Below are 19,336 nucleotides of genomic sequence, written 5' to 3'. Positions count from 1 at the left end.
GGAAAAACAGGCAGTGGCTACAAACACATAAAAATATACAACAGCATTCAGGAGTGGGTAAGTGCTGTGAAGAAAAATACTCCAGAGGAGGGGTCTCTTGTGCCAGATGGTCAGGGAAGACCTTCCAGAGGACACTTTGAACAAACCTGTGTGAGGTGAGGACCCAGTGATGGGAAAAGCAAGTGCAAAGGCCCTGAGGTTCTCCTAGAAACCCACCCCTTCCTTCAGAGGGCTGACCTCCATCCTTAATTATACCTTCATTTGTGTTGTAATTGGGTCCTTAACGGATATGCTGTCCCCAAATGTGCCACTTTGGCATAAGGATTATTTTGAGCTGAAGGCAGCTGAGGCAGGAAGAGTTCTCCACCCTCCCCTTTTCTGCCTAAAAGCAGGACATAAATTTCACACTGAGGAAGGTGCCCCCCTTCCCCGCACACCAGGGGGAGAACAGTGACTCTTATCATCAAAGACTGGAAGTTGAAACCGAGATGCATTTGCATAAACAGACCTGACTAGAACAGTCCTGTTTTCCATTAGTTTCCCCCATATATTTCCTAGTCACTTCCCCACAGTCTGTCCCTTGAACCCTAAACCCTCCTTCCTTTGTTAAAATGGTATATAAGCCCCTGAGTCTACCTGCTTCTTTGATTGTCACTTCTTTTCTGTGAACTCCTGTGCACACAAACAGTAAAAATTGTCTTCTGTTCACCTTTTATTAGTTTAATTCATAAACCCCTATTTACTGAGCGTAAGAGAGTAGAGGAAAAGCTTTCCTCCCCAACATTTTTTTGTCTTTTTTTTTCTTTTATTATTTTATTATTATTTTCTTTCAGTTTTCTTTTTTTTTCTCCCCAACATTTTAAATTCTCTATTTTTAATAGATTTTGGCTCTTCTTATTCTAGAGTTTGAATGTACCACAATTTAACCAGTTCCCTACTGGTGGATGTCTGGGTGCTCTCCAGTGTTTTCTTATTACGAACACATATGGTACCTATTTCCCTAGATCGGGCAGGATTTGGTGCTTCCCACTTGAGGCCGTACAACCGCCATCTGCCAGTGTTTGGGTTTATTCCACAGTCAGCAAACACAGAAAGCGCAGCCAGCCAAGGCACTGAAAATAAAAACCCTGCAGTGGCTTTTTACACGTGACTTATTTTAGAATTTCTAAGCACAGTTAAGTGATGACTCATCCCACTTAAATTCTGAGCTGTTTAAAGGGCCATCTGGTTCATCAGAATATGAAAGACTCTGCCCAGCAACCTGGAAAAGCACCCAAGATGAAGACCCAGCGCTTTTTAACCACTGACGGTGAGTCCCAAGGAATGTCAGCCGAGTGTTAGCTCCTTGAGGACAAGAATGTTGTCAACTAAATAACCTGCATAATGTCTGGGCCTATTTTTGTAAAAAACGTTTCCTTTTTTTTTTTTTTTTTGATTACATAGGCAATGCAACCCAAAGCACAAGTAACCAAAGAAAAATAGATAAGTTAGACTTCATCAAAATTAAAAGCTTTTGCGCTCCAAAGGAAACTATAAGAAAGTGAAAAGACAACTCAGAGAATGGGAGACAATATTTGTAAATTATATATTTGACAAGGATCTAGTATTAGGCATATAGGAAGAGCTCACAACTCAACAGTGAAAAGAAAAACACCCAACTGAAAATGGGCAAAGGACTCAAAGAGACATTTCTTCAAAGAAATGTACAAATGGCCAATAAGTACATGAAAAGGTGCTCATCGGCAGTCCTCAGGGAAATGCAAATCAAAACCACAGCGAGACACCACTTTGTACCCACTAGGATGTCTGTCATCAAAAAGGCAGACAAGGGCTTCCCTGGTGGCGCAGTGGTTGGGAGTCCCCCTGCCGATGCAGGGGACACGGGTTCGTGCCCTGGTCCGGGAAGATCCCACATGCCGTGGAGCGGCTGGGCCCGTGAGCCATGGCCGCTGAGCCTGCGGGTCCGGAGCCTGTGCTCCGCAACGGGAGAGGCCACAACAGTGAGAGGCCCGCGTACCGCAAAAAAACAAAAAACAAAACAAACAAAAACACCAGCCTCATACCCATTAGCACTCACTCCCCATCCCTGCCCCGCCACTGATAACCACGAATCTACTTTGTCTTTTTGGATTGGCCTCTTCTGGACATTTCTCATAAACTGAGTCACACACGTACAGCCTTTTGTGTCTGTAGCATGTACCATGTTCCTTCTCATGGCTGAATAATATTCCATTGCATGAATGGACCACATTTGGGTTGTTTGCACCTTTGGGCTATTAGCTCTCTCATTCTTAATCATATCACCTTACCTCCTTCATCGTTATTACGCCATCATCCTACTTATCTACCCGTATCTGTTTGTTTTCTCCCTCCCTCACTGCACTGTAAGCTCCAAGCAGGCACAGAGTTTTGTCTGAATCACTGCTGGGTGCCTGGCCCACAACGATAAATGAGTGATTGGAATTGGACCTGCTCCCACTGAGTCAGGCCTCTGGGAAGTGAGGGCATCATGAGCTCAGGGAGAAGAAAGTTCTCATAGTTTCCAGGTGTGGCCTGGAGACGCTGCTTTTCTCTTGGCCACCGCGACCTCTGCTTTGAGGGTCTGCACCACCAACTTTATCTTCCTCTGAACCTTTCACGTAAAGGGGAGGTGTTGGGACAAGTGTTGGAAACGGGTGCGCTGGGGGGAGCGGGGGGGGGGTAGTTGGGGTGGGCGGGGCCACTGGGGTGGGTGGGGCCACTAGCTTCTGGGAACCGATTCCTGAAACTTGCTGGTTCTGCCGAGACACCAACCATGCAGTGGTTTCAACAGTTACCCCATGGAGGGAGGTTCCCACCTGTAATCAGCTCTCCTAGCCCAGATGAGGATGCTGATAATCCCCTCTGCTCAGCATTTATTTTATTTTATTTTTGTAGTTTGGGGGAAATTTGCCAAATATACCCTCTTTCCAGGAAAAGGAAATTTTTATTTCCTTTTTTTAAAAATAAATTTATTTATTTTATTTATGGCTGCATTGGGTCTTTGTTGCTGCGTGCAGGCTTTCTCTAGTTGCGGTGAGCGGGGGCTACTCTTCGTTGCGGTGCATGGGCTTCTCTTTGCAGTGGCTTCTCTTGTTGTGGAGCACGGGCTCTAGGCAATCAGGCTTCAGTAGTTGTGGCATGCGGGCTCAGTAGTTGTGGCTCGCGGGCTTCGTTGCTCCGTGGCATGTGGGATCTTCCCGGACCAGGGTTCGAATCCGTGTTCCCTGCGTTGGCAGGTGGATTCTTGACCACCGCACCACCAGGGAAGCCCAATTTCTATTATCTCGACTTCATTCTCAGACCAGCCTTCCCTCGTGCTTGCGAAAAGGCTGCCAGGAGCTCCTGAGGCCACCGCCATGGAGATCTTTCCTTTGGCTTCCTTTTCAAACGTCTCATGGCCTCTCATTGGCTCTTTCTAGAGCATCTGCCCATCCCCGACCAATCGCAATGGCTGAGGTGAAAGCAGAGTGCTGATTGGCTTAGGCCTAGGTCACAAGCCCCATCCTCGGCCTGGATGCTCAACTTGGGGAGACATGTGGACTGGGGGGCAGGGGCATGGAGGAAAGCGGGGGCACTTGTTTCCAGAGGAAGGATGGATGGAAAATGCGGAAGGGACACCGAATACCATCTTTATGAGAATGTAAAGTGAAAGCCTGGAGTGGTGGGGTTCGTGCTCAGGGATAGCTGGGGCCAGATCAGGGAGGGCCCAAAGGGAGGTGCTTGCAGCTTAGATGCAGGGGGCGGGGGTGGGGAGGTGTGGAGGATGTGAGCCAGCATCCCGGAGACAGCAAGTCTCATCCGTGGGCTGCCTGGCTCAGGTGGTGATGGTGGCCAATGGTTTCCATCTTTGAGTCAATTCTTTCATCTTGACAACGATGAAATGCTGCTTCTCCTGAGTTCCTTCCTTCATTGACTTGTAATCCACCCAGTATACTCAGAGGTCCACACACTTTTTCTGTAATTGGCCAGAAATAGTAAATATTTGGGGCTCTGAGGGCCATCTGGTCTCTGTCACATCTGCTCAACTTCGCTGTTGTAGTGACAGCCGCCATATTATTCGCATACTGCCTGTGGCTGCTTTTGAGACAATATGTACCGCAGAGCCTAAAATTCCTATCTAGCCCTTTGCAGAAAGTGTTTGCCAACCCTGTCATATACTAGGAACGTCTTCCAAGGGAGTAAACACCCTTCCTCACCACCATGTTTAGTGACTGCATTTTGCTTCCCTTCCATAGACTTTTCCAAAGCTGCTCTACTGAGGACCTTTATTTCCCTGGCAAATGTTCTCAGAAATGAGTTTGTTAAGGAAGACACCTGAATTTGAGAAGCAGTGAGACAAGTGTCCCCAAAGCCCCGCCTGACTTCTCTCCCGGCCCAGCCCTGGTCTCTAAGCTCTGAAGGGCTGAAAAACGGACATTTTCTCAGGTACGTCTCCTGACTCAAGAACTTGCAACTTTGCAAACCCATAAAGTAGGCCACCTACTCAGGAATCCCACTGGCCCTGTCCTGATAGTACAGGACAGTCCCCGCTGGTCCCTGCAACCTGGACCCAACCACATCAAGCTGTTTACAAGGAGCTCCTTGAAAAATTTCCCCCTTAATTACAGTTTAAGCTGTGCTGAAGAATCGCTTGCCTGGGGTCATGATACATCGAGCTGGGCAGGGGTCTTCTTGTTGAATCAAGGAGGTGGATTCGAGACAGAAGCTTGAACCAGTTTTTCTAGTTCCCAGGCACCCTCCAGATTCTCCTCCGGGTTTACTTTTCTTAGGTAGAAACCTTACCTGGATTTGCAGAGAACATGGGGCTCTTTGTCATCCAGGATCCCTCAGGGGCCCACGGGCAAGTTAATTGTTTGGAAAGTGTTGCCTCTTAGGCATTTCTTTTTTTCATAAAAGAGGAATTAGAGTCTTTGGGTCCTATAACCTTGGATTTCTGCCAAGTTTCCTCATAGCATTTTCACCTGAAAAAGATAAGCCTTTCCCCTCCTGAGCCAGGAGAGTGTTTCTTGTACCAACAGTGGTGTTTGAAAAGCCCAAACTCTCAAGCCTGGCTATACCCCTGCATTTATCATGTCAGACATCCCAATTGCAGGTGTCATCTCCCAACCAACTTTTAGATGGATTGGAAAAGCCAGAAAGAAGTAAGAGGGAATCATTATAATCATTTTTCAGATTTATAGCATTTTTGCCTTTTAAAAAAATGTTTGGGGGGCTTTGGAGTGTGTTTAAAATTTATTTTAAACATTTTTTTTTTCCCTGTGGTTGTAAAACGATGCACGGTCATTATAGAATCAGGAAATCTTAGACTGGGCAAAAAACAAACATAGCCACCAGCCCACCGCCAAGGAGGTAAACATGAATAACCCTGTAGGACGAACTTGGGCCCCGTATCATGCATTCTCCATGCAGTGAGGTGTTCAAAGACAGAGTCTTTCAAGAGAAATGAAAGACAGGAATATTGTTGCTTGTCGTTACAACAGGTACGTGGAGAAATACACACGTAACGCAACCCCCATGCAACCATTTTAAAAGTAATTGTCCAACAAAAAGAGATCCAGAGGGAAATTCGGCCAGTCCTGGACTATGTGGATGACTGGTACCTTATAAGAAAGATATTTTGGCAGGTGATGGAATTCTTCATTTTATAGCTAGGCTTCTTTGCATCATAAATCAATGATTCCTAATTCTGGGGTTCGCCCAGGAGGGCTACATAAAAGCCACCTAGGTTGCTGATGAAAAAATACAGATTCCCACCTCCTTCCTTACCTGAGATTCGGACTCAGTTGATCTCACCTGGGAACCTGTGTTTCTAAACAGGCCCATGAGGTAATTCTTATATACAGCCAGGACTGAGGATAACCAATATGGAGTGTCAACATCCTTTCTCACCATCCTTTTAGTGTCTACCTCAAAGTCAGATCTCCTTCCCCAATTTCAAAGAATCTGATTGACTCTGCTTGGGTCACATGTCCCACTCCTGGACCAACCATTATGGCTAGTGAAATGAGACACTGTGATTGGCCAGATCTGGGACTTATGCCCTTCTCCATGGCCAAGAGGATGGGATATTGTGATTGACAGCAATGCTGAATCATATGACAGAGTCGAGGAGAAGTGTTTCCCCAAAGGAAGTGGCAAGGGCCCCTACTGGGCATGTCATTCCAGGAATGCCTAAATCTTGTTTTAGCCCAATCCACTCCTTCCCCTTAAGGTCCACCCACTACAAGAGGCAAAAGCAAATTAAAAGTCAGCTTTATTATTATTATTTTGGCCGGTGCTGCATGGCAATGTGGGATCTTAGTTTCCTGACCAGGGACAGAACCCATGCCCCCTACAGTGGAAACATGAAGTCTTAACCACTGGACCGCCAGGGAAGACCAGCTTCATTATTATTAACTGGACTTCTGGCAGAACTCTGGTGATAAACTGAACTCTAATTGTTGATAAATAGGGGGGTACCTCTTGGCTTAGATGTGAAGATGGAGAAAAAGGATAGCCTTTCATCTCCTGCCAACTACCAGTCAACTTCACCTGGCCACTGGGGGTGAATCACGCCAAGGGATGAGAAACAAGGATGTAGAACTTGAAAGCTAGAACTGCTGGGGTCAGGAGCCGCTGTTTTAAGTGACAGTGACCTGGCCCATTAGTAAATTAGAATTTGACCCAATTAGATTTGTAAGTCTTCCTCCCTGAAGGGTAGGAGGGAGGAACTACAAGAGTTCAAGTTGAAAAATCCCAGGGAAGCGCTCTGATTGGCTCAGCTTGGGTCACATGGAAGAGACAAGGAGAGAGAACCTCAATATGCCCCCCTGCCAGAGAATTCTGGGTAAATAAACGATTATTCCAAGTACCTCCTTACTCATTTTAAGATGCTGTGACATAATAAGAAATACATATTTTGTCTCTGCCCCCCATTTCCAGGCACAAAGCTCCTAAAACCCTTGGAATCTCTGGAGTGAAAAATGTCTTTTTGTATGCTAATGAGATGGCTGGTGACTGGGGCTCCTGGGTAGCCTCAGGATGGGAGGCTGGGGTGGGGTTGGTTGCCAAGGGGAACCAACCACCTGCTTAGAGGGATGGAACTTCCAGCTCCACCCACTGACCTTTGGGGAAGGGAGGGGGGCTGGAAGTTACTAGCTGGCTGCCAATGATTTACTCAATCGTACCTACATAATGGAACCTCCATAGAACTGGCTGAAGGATGGGATTCAGAGAGCTTCTGGGTTTGTGAACACCTGGGGGTGCTGGAAGTGTAGGATGCCTGGAGACGGCCATGAAAAATAATAATAAAAATATATTTTTTAAATATAGACTGACAGTTCCTGAAATGCTAGTTCCTGAGAAGGAGGGGTTAGGCATGGCGATGTACTTTAAATATGGGGGATCTGTCTTGAAGCAGTGTCTTCTGAGAAAGCGCCCTCTTTGTTTTGAGTGTATCCTTATTTGGATTGCCTTGCCGTGGGGGTGCTGATGGAGATGGGGTGGGGGCGATAACCCCCAATAATAATAGCCAAACACCATGCGGCACATAGGACGTTTCCTATGTACTTCATAAGTATAAATTCATTTAAGCCTCAAAATGACCCTATGAGGTAGGGCCTTTGCAACCTTTCTAAGGCCGCACAGGTAGCAAGAGTCACAGGACCTTGAGCGTCGTGCCCTCCTTGCCTTCAGAGAGGCTTGGATTCTGGCTTTGCAGCTCCCCGACCAGGCAAGCTGGGGTGCTTACCATTCTTATTCGTTTTTTCGGTACGCGGGCCTCTCACGGTTGTGGCCTCTCCCGTTGTGGAGCACAGGCTCAGCGGCCATGGCTCACAGGCCCAGCCGCTCCGCGGCACGTGGGATCTTCCTGGACCGGGGCACGAACCTGTGTCCCCTGCATCGGCAGGCGGACTCTCAACCACTGCGCCTCCAGGGAAGCCCCTGCGCCACCAGGGAAGCCATTCTTTAGCCTTGGTCCTCCAGCTGCAGAACAAGGGTAATTCTGGAGTTGGGCAACGATGAAAGCACCTGGCTTCGGTGCACCCCAGAGGAAAGGGGTGATACTTATGCTGACCTAGAGCTGCAGCGGGTCTGGTGCCAGGATCCGGGTTTGGTTGGTTGCGTCTCCAGACTGAGCTGAGGTCTGTGCAGGGAGCAGCTGCCAGTGCCCTGCCCAGACACAGCGTGGCCGCATATGGAAGGATGGAATAAGTCCCTCTGGAAGCTTCTCCCCTTGAAACGCCTGACATTAAGGAATCTTCCTCCTTTGCTCTCTTTCTCTCCTCCCCTCCTCCCTTCCCCCCCCCCCCCCCGCCGGCTTTTTTTTCTTTAAATTCCCAATGTCAGTTGATGCCTTTTCAAAAGAACCTAACTAAGCAGGACAGGCAGTGTGAGCACAGGCACTAGGCAGGATTAAGGGAAGATTAAGATCCTTTGTCAATTTCTCCTCGTCTCCGCAGAGACAAGACCTGAAGTGTTGCTAAAGGATCCCCCTGGTGGGCTTCCCTGGTGGCCCCGGTCCGGGAGGATACCACGTGCCGCGGAGCGGCTGGGCCCGTGAGCCATGGCCGCTGAGCCTGCGCGTCCGGAGCCTGTGCTCCACAGGGGGAGGGGCCACAGCGGTGAGAGGCCCGCGTACCGAGGGAAAAAAAAAAAAAAAAAAAAGAATCCAAAAAAGAATCCCCTGGAAACCACTTTCTCTGGGGCCTCCTTTGGATTGCCTCTGGCTGGGTGGAGCTCCCACGTGTGCAGCCTTCACGCGGAGCGAGCTGCCAACCTCGGAGCGGGTGAGCCAGGGCGTTCGCATTGGGTTGGGTCTCCATTCCGGGGCCAAGTCAACTCATCTCTGGGGCCAGTTGCTTCAGACCTCAGAGACAAGCCACGTCCTGCCAAGAGACGTCTGCTTCCCAAATGCAGGGCCCAAGGGTGCGGTCCTGCGGGCAGCCCCGCCTGCTCCTCCCTGGGTCCCCTTCTTCCTCCGTTTCTCCTGGTTTATGGAGGAAACATACAACCTGCTCTTCTGACTTAAGGCCGGTCCCCCATCTTGCTGCAGGTCCCACCCTTTGTGACTTTCTCCAGGATTTCAAGTCCTTAATTATTCCCTCCATTGTCCCAAATTTTCCATTTCTCTCTCCTCTGCATCTCACCAGCCTGCAGCACTGCTTCCTTATTAGAACGAGAACAGAACCCTCTGACCTCTGTGAGCCCCACCAGCGTCCACCCTCATTTATCTGTTTTCCTTCACAAACTTTTCTCCGTTTCCTCAGTTCCCACCCGTTCTCCAGCCCCTAGCCCAACCCCCGGCTTCTCTCTCACCAAGGGCACCTCCAACCATGTTACAATATACAAAGGACCCACTCATGTCCTCACGTGATGAGGCTTCTTAGCTGCACTCCACACAGCTGACCACTTTTTTCTTCCAGAAGCTCCCTCCTTTCTTTCCTTCCGTGACACGCTCGTGGTTTCTCAGCCTCCGTCTTCGGCCCGCTCCTCGCCACCCTCCAAGTGCTGGCCTCCGCACAGCTCGCCCTAGTCCGCTTCATCACTGGGCTCTCACGGGACGACCTCATCCACCGCCAAGGCTTTAAATGTGCCCTAGCGGCTGAGGGCTCCCACGCTTACTCTCGGGTCCCGCTGTCACCTCACAGATTGATCGCCTACCTGACACCCCTACTTGGATGTCTCGTGCGCTTTCCACACTGAACGTGTCCAAATGAAACCTCGCGTTGTCTTCTTCCCCACCTGTCTCCGCCCCAGGCCCCCTCAGCTCCAGGAATGGTACCACCCTTCAAGCCAGACGCCCGAGCCCACGACACCCTTGCTGCTGCTGCTTCTTCCTCCCTTAAGCTCCCATCCAATCAGCCACCAGCTGGCAATTCCAACGCCACTTTCGTCGTCCTCACTTTGCCACCTGAGGCCAGGCCACAGTCAACGCCCTCCTGGGTAATGTGACAGTCTCCTGCGTGATCCCCAGCCCTCATTTCTCACACTGCTGCCCTTGGCATCTTTCTAGAACGAAAGTCGAATCAGGTCAGTCCCCGCTTAAAACCATTTCATGCTCCCTAGGGCTCTGAGGGGAGGTCTAACTGCCTCAACTCAGTTTACACAACCCTTCAGAGCCTGGCCCCTCGCTGCCTCTCCCGACTCCAGGGCCACCCCCGCAGGGTGCACTCTGTGTCCCTGATAACCTGACAGGCTCTCGGGTTCTAGAATGTTCTTTCCACTCCAGGCCTTTGCACTTGCTGCTGCCTTCTTGGGCTACCCTTACCTACCCTGCTCCCCACCTCTGGTTAGCTCTGACTCATCCTTCTGGCTTGACTTAAATGTCCCTTCCTCCAGGAAGCCCTCCCTGTCTCATCCTCCCCAAACAAAACAAAATCAAATCAGACCTAAAAACTGAGTCATAAGCTCCTTTCTTCCCTGAGGAGGGATCACGAAAGCTGTGTTTGCACAACAAGCACACCGCTTTTACTTGCCTTCCTTGTTACAGGTTCATAGAAATGGGGTCTAAATATAAACAGTTGCATAGCACTAGAAAAACACAAATCTTGGGACTTCCCTGATGGTCCAGTGGTTAAGAATCCACCTTCCAATGTAGGGGACACGGGTTTGATCCCTGGTCGGGGAACTAGGGTCCAACGTGCCGTGGGACAACTAAGCCCGCGCGCCGTAATGACTGAGCACGTGAGCTGCAACTGGAGAGCCTGTGTGCCACAACTACAGAGCCGACGCGCTCTGGAGCCCACGTGCCACAGCTACTGAGCCCGTGCACCACAGCTAGAGAGAAGCCTGCTCGCCGCAACTAAGCGCCGACGCAGCCAATAAATAAATAAATATTTAAAGAAAAACACAAATCTTTACCTGATATGCGACTGATGTGATTAGCTGATTGGGACAGATCATCAGAAAATGAAGTAAAAGCAGAGACTTGATTAATAAAAAGTATACCTTGCTCACATAAAAAGATACTTAACTGGGTTTTATAGAAACCGAGTTCTGTTCTTCCACATGGGTAGTCAGTTATTCCAGTGATAGATTACAGAATTGGCTTCTGCCTTTCACGTATTAAATCACAACACCATCTTCCAGAATTGTAAACACATCCTTGGCTAGTTTTGTTTCATTCATATCATAATTATCATCATCGTCACTTAGGACGGCTTGAGAAATGGAGGAGGAGGCTGGCTATAGTGTATTTTGACCCCCCTTGGCCTCACTATGAGCTGTATTCCAAGTGTTTGGCCCCTACTAGGGGCTGGTTCAATACCGATGAATGAAGGAGTGAGTGAATGAATGAAATCGCACTCAAACCAGAGTTCCAGGTTTCATGTTGTTGGCCTCCAGCTGTTAATTTCAGCACACACACAAGACCAAGCATGGCTCTTGCTCTCCAAATCATGGAACCATCGGATGACAGGATGGCAGGGTCCCCGGAGCACCCATGGCCCTTCTCCGAATGCATCAGTTGAGCTGGCTGAGCCATCGCACGGAGCAGGCAGGCTGCAGGCTGGGTGGAAGAAAGCGTGGGGGGAGGGCGCAGCGGCCAGGTCATACCTGGGCCTGTGGATTTTATTCTCCGTACGGTGAGAAGCCCTTGGGGAATCAAACACATCACCTGATCTGATTTCCTTTTTGTTTGCTTTGCTTTTTTAAAGATCACTGCAAATCTCTGGAAAACCAGATCCAGGACTGGAGAAAGTAAAGGTAGGAGAGTGTAAACACACAATTGTGACACCAAACGAGGCTCTCCCCACCCTTAATGGCAATGCCTAGAGTCAGCTCGCCATCTTGTGGTCAAGCCTAGAAACTGCACCCTTACGTTTTTCCGTTGCTCCTCGCCGTGGAGGGGCCCGGATTTGGACCCCCAGTGACTTGTCCTACCAGAGTCTGGGGTCTGAAAGCTTATACTCAAGTCCTGGTTTGACCACCCCCAGCTGTATAACCAAAGAGGATTCAGGTTTCTTTATTTTTTTAATATAGATTTATCTTATTTATTTGTTTGTTTTTTGGCTGTGTCGGGTCTTTGTTGCTGCACGCGGGCTCGCGAGCGGGGGCTACTCTTCGTTGCGGTGCGCGGGCTTCTCGTTGTGGTGGCTTCTCTTGTTAAGGAGCACGGGCTCTAGGCGCGCGGGCTTCAGTAGTTGTGGCACGTGGGCTCAGTAGTTGTGGCTCGCAGGCTCTGGAGCGCAGGCTCAGTAGTTGTGGCGCACGGGCCTAGTTGCTCTGCGGCACGTGGGATCTTCCCGGACCAGGGCTCGAACCCGTGTCCTCTGCATTGACAGGTGGATTCCCAACCACTGCTGCACCAGGGAAGCCCTGACATAAATTTTTAAATGAATAAATAAATGACGAAAACAGGAAGCTCTTCCTAACACTACAATGCAAACTAATTAAATGTAGAGAGAATGATGGAATTAGAATATTACTCTTTGGCAGTCATCATAGAAATAATTCAGACAAGATACATCCGTGGATGCTAAAATTAGTGGGTGAAAGTAGAATAGGAATGGGAAATTAAGTATCTCCCTCTGAAATACTTATTAAATACAGAAGAAGAAAAGTAACTTTACTGTGGAGGAACTTGGCCAAAGCATCTTAATCAAGAGACCAGTGCTCACATCCTCAGTCACGGGACAAGTTGATATCACATGCTACATGATAGGAGACAAGGAGAGGAACACAGCATCCCTACTGTGAAATTCTGGGCAGACGTGTAACCAGAGTCTCATCATAGGAAGCAGTGGATGAACTCAAATTGAGGGTCATTCCACAAAATACTTGTCCCATCATCTTCAAAGATGTTAAGGTCGGGCTTCCCTGGTGGCGCAGTGGTTGAGAGTCCGCCTGCCGATGCAGGGAACATGGGGTTCGTGCCCTGGTCTGGGAAGATCCCACATGCCGCAGAGCAGCTGGGCCCGTGAGTCATGGCCGCTTGGCCTGTACGTCCGGAGCCTGTGCTCCGCAATGGGAGCGGCCACAACAGTGAGAGGCCTGCGTACCGCAAAAAAAAAAAGATGTTAAGTCATGAGAGTTGAGGAAAGACTGAAGAAGTTCTCCAAATGGAAAAGACGGAAGAGATAAGAGAACTGGGTGTGAAGTGTGATCGAGTTTGGATCCTTTTGATATAAAGGACAGTATTATTAGGATGATTGGCAAAACTCTGAACGAAAAGTATATGCAGGCTAGATCTAGCAAAAAAAAGTGTAAAATCTTTATAAAGGAAGCATAAAACTTGACCAAAGGGCATAAACTTAGGCTTCAATCAGTGGGAAAATATCATGATTGTGTTGGCTTGGTAATGAGTTAATTTGCCTCGACTGGACTTCATTTCCCACAGTTCCCTTCCCCGTATGTTTATGGTTAGGATGGCCCTAGAGATTCTGGTTCCAGGCTCGGCAGAAAGCAGCAGCCTTATGTTTTTTACACTCATACAATTGGACCACAGTCACCAGGCTCTTCTGCAGCTCATGTACCTTGTCACTCACCTGCTGACATACCCCTGCCCTACTCAGCGTGGGGCCAGCTCCCTCTGCCTATGTTGGGCTCATGTTTGGGCTTCTGTGCTTACAGGTACCCCTTGGACTCTGACTTCCCAGAGGCCAGGGACCTCTTTGATTTTCCTCCAGGTGTTCAGCAGCAGGGCCTCTGGTCTTGGGCAAAGACCCTCGCACACAGTGAGTGGGCTTTTAGGATTGTCAGTTGCATATTAACTGAGCACCCAGAGTTGGCTCCATCCTTGATGATTATGTCAGGCACAGCTCTGAGTTCTGGCTCGCAGAGCCCTAAGCCCACGGATCTCCAGTCCTAGGCTAGTGGTTCTCAAAGTGTGGTCCTTAGACCTGCAGTATCAGCACCACCAAATTCCTGCCCACCCCTCCCCCTCAAGAGCCACTGAATCAAAATCAGAAGCTGGGGGGGGGGGGGTTATGCCCAGCAATCCACCATTTAACAATCCCTCCCGGCGATTCTCATGCACATTGACAATTGAGAATAGCATTGAGAACACTTGAGTTCTAGAGTTTTGGAAGACTGCCAATAAGGGTAGTTGGGTTAATTCCCGGCAGGAAGAAGGAAGAGAGTTTTCTGAGGCCCACTATCATTCCCAAAGGGATCGTGCATTTCCAGTTGCCCACCTGGGGAGCTAGGCCCCGCAGATGGTGCATTTAAGGCTCACGTCAGATTTTCCCATTTTAAATCTCTGCTTTCTTGATTTATTTTTCCAAGTAGGACTTCATATGATTTATTGGATAACCATTTCTTCTTTCACTGATAGGAAAATGATACCCTTTATCATATACCAAATCTACCTGTATATTTAGGTGTTCCCTATTTGAATTTTCATTTTATTTTATTTTTTTTAATTTTTAATTTTTTTGCTTCTTTATTAGAGTATAATTGCTTTACAATGGTGTGTTAGTTTCTGCTTTCTAACAAAGTGAATCAGTTATACATATGTTCCCATATCTCTTCCCTCTTGCGTCTCCCTCCCTCCCACCCTCCCTAGCCCACCCCTGAATTTTTAAATGTTTCAGTCTATTGAATTTTTTATCTTTGAACTAGAATCATATTGTTTGTTTCAGAAAACAAATTGTTTTATTTTGTTTTCAGAAAAAATCTTTTTTTGGAATAATGCTAAAAATGAGTATCATTTCAAAAGTATTTGAACATGTCAATTATATCTCAATAAAACTGGCAGAAAAAAAATTGTTTGACAACGTTGAAATAACAGCCAGTAATTTCCCACCCTTCCACCCTCTCAATCTCAGGCCCAGAGGCTAACGTCTGGGTTAGGGTTCGCAGCAGGATTAGCAAACGAGAACCCAGTGGAGATGCCAGCATTTCAAAGACAGCAGCGTGCCCAGCCTGGGGACCAGAAATGGGGATGTTTGCATCTTTCCCCCAAACTTCCGGTGGTTCTGACCCTCTTCTTGGGAGGGTGGAACTTCCGGCATTTGAAAGGGCACCTCCATCCTCCACCGGTCCCACCGTGGCTGGTGTGGCTCCAGAACAGACGCTGGCTGCGTTGCACGCACATCGCACATCACAGTGTCTGCCTCGGTGGTGCCTAGGAAGGTCACCAATCCCCATTTTAGAAAACAGGGTTAAGGGACTTCCCTGGTGGCGCAGTGGTTAAGAATCCACCTGCCAATGCGGGAGACAGGGGTTCGAGCCTTGGTCCGGGAAGATCCCACATGCCGCAGAGCAACTAAGCCCGTGCGCCACAACTACGGAGCCCATGTGCCACAACTACTGAAGCCCGTGCGCCTAGAGCCTGTGCTCCGTAACAAGAGAAGCCACCGCAATGAGAAAACCCATGCACTGCAAGGAAGAGGTGCCCCCGCTCGCCGCAACTAGAGAAAGTCCGCGCGCAACAATGAAGACCCAACGCAGCCATAAATAAATAAATAAAATTGAAAAAGAAAACCGTGTTGATACTAGACTGAGCGAGAGGCACGTCCGGAGCCTGAGAAGAAACAGCGACCGTGGAGAAGGAAGGTCGGGCCCAAGGGGCCTCAGCTCCCTCAGGACCCCCTTCCTCCAGATCAGAGACAAACATGGCATGTATCCTTGGAAAGCGTTTTTTCAGGATGTACAACTGGTTGTGTGAATTAAGAAATGAAGTGTCGGAAGGATGTGTTATGTACCAATGGCAGACAGCAGTGGTGTAACTGAGATTCACCTGGTTATCCCAGTAACTCACGCTTTCTAGTCTAGCCTGAGAAAACGAACAGGGAGCAGTTCCCCAGCTCCTCCATTTCTAACCTCACCGCTGAGATGTATTTATTAAGCACCTGCTCTGTGCCAGGCACTGCACTGGGCTCATTGCACAGTAGCTCTCCTTTTATCAGCACAGTAACTTTACAAGGCAGTTATCTGTATCATCCTTGTTTTTTTTTTTGTTTTTTTTTTGTTTTCTTTTTGCGGTATGTGGGCCTCTCACTGTTGTGGCCCCTCCCGTTGCGGAGCACAGGCTCCGGACGCGCAGGCTCAGCGGCCATGGCTTAGCACGGCCCAGCCGCTCTGTGGCATGTGGGATCTTCCCAGACTGGGGCACGAACCCGTGTCCCCTGCATCGGCAGGCGGACTCTCAACCACTGCGCCACCAGGGAAGCCCTATCATACTTGTTTTATAAATGGAAAGACTAAAGCTCAGAGGGTTACTTAGTAACTCAGCCAACATCACCCAGCCTGGAAGTGGCAGGGGAGGGATTCGAACCCAGGTAGTCTAGTTCCAGACTGTGTTCTAGCTCCTCTGCTGTTCTCTGCTGGCCACTCTCACATAGTTTGTCTCTTGAATGTTTGGCGTATTTGTTTCTTATGGCTGCTGTAACAAATTACCATAAACTCAGGGACCTAAAACAGCGCCTATGTATTCTCTTACAGTTCTGGAAGGCAGGAGTCTAAAACGGACGCAGAGCTGCACCCCCTCTGGAGGTTTTAGGGGAAAATCCATTCTTTGCCATTTCCAGCTTCTAGAGGCTGCCTGCATCCCTTGGCTCAGGGCCCCTTCCTCCATCTTTAAAGCCATCACCCCAACCTCTGCCTCCATCATCACATCTCTTAACTTCTGACTCTCATCTCCTGTCTCCCTCTTATAAGAATCCTTGTGATGACGTTAGGTCCATCCCGACAATCCAGGATGATTTCCCACCTCAAGACCCTTGATCACATCTGCAAAGCCCCTTTTGCCGTGTAAGGCGACATATTCACAGGTTCCGGGGATTTGGATGTGGGTATCTTTTGGAGGCCATTACTGTGCCTAGCACATTTGGTTACTTCCATTTTGTAGAATAACAGCAAAAAGCATTTTTAACGCCTTCCTAGACCTTAATCCCACTGGTTTAATTCCGCCAGAAAAACCTGCCGATCGAGCAAAGCTGGGTTATTATACCTCCTGCAGTAAAGGAAAACACCACTTCAACAAAGTCTCAGATTAGGGAAATTAGGGAATGGTATTTATAGGGTTTTAGGGCCCTGGTTGGGTGATTTTAAAGCAGTTTTGCAAGGCAGCGAACTGGTTGGAATCGGGCCGTTTCTGACACAGCAGCTTTGGAATGGTGGGCCCAGGGAGGTGAAGTTTTGAAAGCAGAGCTGATGCATAATCTTATCTTCCAGAAGCAGATATTTCGTGGAACCGGCAGCAAGTGATTTTTACCTGATCTCAGTATTGCTTAACACGGGGATTATGTGAGTTTTAGTTCTCACTAATTACAATAGTAATAGTTCCCATTTTTTGAAGCTCCTCCTACAGCCAGACAACTTGCGTACATTTTGGAAAGGACAACAACCCTAAAGGCAAGTATTTCAGCCTAATCTCAGGATAGCATAATAATCCCCCTCATGGATTTGGGAGTCAAAAAGTCCTGCATAAAAATCCTGCCTCTGCAAATACGGGTCGTTTCTTCATCTGTAAAATCAGGATGACGCTTCCTGCTCTGAGGGTGAAGGCGAGTATGCAGTGCTGCGGCCGCTATACACCGTGTGTTCACAAGAGCAGGGGTCAAGCATCCTTGTTCGCCCACAGGAGACCTGGGTCATGCCTGGTCTCCCAGCATCATTATTAAAAGTGTCCTTTTTTTTTTTTTTTTCTGCACTGTGCAGCTTGCAGGATCTTAATTCCCCAACCAGGAATCAAACTCAGGCCCCCTGCAGTGGAAGCCGAGTCCTAACCACTGGACCGCCAGAAAATTCCCTAAAAGTGTCCTATAGATGAAAAATTATACGGGCACTGTTCAATACAGTGAAGCTATGGTTATTATTTATACTCTGTAGGTGAAAGGGGGAGGTTCAGAGAGGTTAGGTGATCAGCTCAAGGCCACACTGCTGAGTGGGCAGAATTCGCCACGTCAGAGGTGCAAGGCTGGCCAAATGCTGTTCCTTCTGCCTGGAGTACTGCCCCCATCCTAAGCCCAACCCAATGCCACGCTTTGTGACTGTGTATTTGTGTGATGTTTTAATTAAATCCATCCCCCCTAGTAGATCAGGAGCCCCATGGAAGCCAGATGGAGGTGAGTCTCATTAGTGACTGTATGGCAGTGCCTAGAACAGAGGGAGTGCAGTGGGTCCTCCACAGAGGTTTGTCATTTGCATGCAGGTGACCAGCCTGCTGCCTTGTGAGGATTCTGTAAGCAAGGCAGCTTTTCTCTTCCTGAGACCCAGGCTCAGCAGCCGCCCCAGAGTGCTGGGAAGGCCCATCACCCCAGCCGGAAGAATGCACTCAGTAGCGGACAAGAGCTGTTCCCACTGTTAATCGGGGGCCTCCCTGTAGATATCCGAGAACTGGTGAATAACAGAGCTTTCACCATACTTCCACCTAAAACGGCTCTGATTACCATCCACCTTCCACAGCAGGGTAGACACAGGAAGTAGGAGAAACTGTGCCCATGCACTGGGCTCTCTTGAGTATGGTTTGTACACTAGGCTGACCCCATATGTCCCCAGTGAAAAGGATTGTTTTCCTGTAATTACTGTCCTTTGGGCTTGGCCCTCACAAAGACATCGCATGCAATTAGCTGGGATTTCTTGGCTCTGATAAAACAATGTATCCTCTTAATAGTAACAGATGTCAAGGAAGCTTTAGACATTGGTCTTCCCTGCAGGGGAGGAAATTAACATACATAGGTATAGGTACTTGTTTCGATTCAGGGAATATCTGATCATGGTATTAAAAGTTCCACAGCTGTAGAAGAGTTTTAACAAGACAAATCTGAGCGGCCCCGTGACTCAGCAGTTTCAATTCCTGGGACCTCATCTTCAGAAACCAGCATCAGGATGCTCCTTTTATCTCTCTTTGTGAGGACAGGAAAAACTGGAATAACCTAAGGGCCCATTAAGGGGGAAGAGGTTCAGCTTCAGCAGGGTGCTTCCATACAATGGAATGTCTCCCAGGTGCTTAAAATAATGAGGCAGAAGCCAAAGATGACATCAAGGGCTGTGGAGAGAACAAAGCCAGCGTTAAGTTATATGTGTGTGTGAATGGATACTCAGATGAGAGCCTAGAAATGCAAATGAGTTCAGTCTGTTCCCCCTCCGGAATTTAAAAAAAAAAGATTGTATTCAGGTATTACTCGGGTCATTTAAAAAACACACAGCATTAAAACGAACAAGAAAGTAGCAACTTTTAACGGTGGACCTTAGCCCAGCACAATTCCACTGCAGGTAAATGCTGGTGTTAACAGCTCAGCTGCTTCCTTGGTAAGGTTAGCCGGTTGTGGCAGAGCCTGGCGGCGGGAGTCCTAAATTAAAATTAAAATCTCACCCAGATCCCTCCCAAAAAAAGCTGAAAAATCAACCCCAACCCCACTCTGCATCAGATGAAAAGTCTTAACTAGGT

General features: G+C 48.4%; 1 long non-coding RNA gene across 1 annotated transcript in view; it reads left to right on the top strand.

The window, feature by feature from the left end:
• The first annotated feature begins 3,275 nt into the window (after window positions 1-3,275).
• The window catches only part of LOC113609551 (uncharacterized), a 34,418-nt gene continuing 18,357 nt past the window's right edge, over window positions 3,276-19,336 (top strand). Inside the window, exons 1-2 of the long non-coding RNA XR_003428677.1 lie at window positions 3,276-4,446; window positions 11,658-11,706. This is a non-coding gene — a long non-coding RNA (uncharacterized LOC113609551). The remainder of the gene's footprint in view (window positions 4,447-11,657; window positions 11,707-19,336) is intronic.

The sequence above is a fragment of the Aethalodelphis obliquidens genome, unplaced genomic scaffold, assembly GCF_003676395.1.
Source record: "Aethalodelphis obliquidens isolate GAN/ISIS:26980383/991018 unplaced genomic scaffold, ASM367639v1 scaffold57, whole genome shotgun sequence".
Classification (NCBI taxonomy): Eukaryota; Metazoa; Chordata; class Mammalia; order Artiodactyla; family Delphinidae; genus Aethalodelphis; species Aethalodelphis obliquidens.
The sequence above is the reverse complement of the archived record's forward strand: the minus strand, read 5'-3'. Positions and strand labels throughout refer to the sequence as shown.